Source organism: Alligator sinensis, unplaced genomic scaffold (genome assembly GCF_000455745.1).
Source record: "Alligator sinensis unplaced genomic scaffold, ASM45574v1 scaffold38_2, whole genome shotgun sequence".
In the NCBI taxonomy this organism is placed as follows: domain Eukaryota; kingdom Metazoa; phylum Chordata; order Crocodylia; family Alligatoridae; genus Alligator; species Alligator sinensis.
In genome coordinates, this window is record NW_005842350.1 from 879,594 (window position 1) to 879,960 (window position 367).

The window sequence follows — 367 nt, forward strand, 5'->3', positions numbered from 1 at the left end:
TCAGTGTTCCTCTTGCTCAATACAGTTGATTATGTGACACACTGGTCAACCCAGGCAGAGTGTCAGTTTAGAGCGTACAAATTCACATGAGATTCTGAGAAGCTGTGAGGATATATCAGAAGTTACCATATTCAGGCCATAGGAGGGATGCACACTGCTAAAGGAATACTGACACTTTAAATAAAATGCTGAATTGTTACAATGAAACTGGATAATACTATTTTCTTATTATTTGAAAGGAATATCTTATCTCATACAAACAACATTGTTTCAAAGTTTCCGTGGTGAGTTTGCACTATTGTTTTATTGTATGGACCACAGTGTCATTTGTAGCATGTCAGTCATGTGTCCGAAAATGTCAAATACT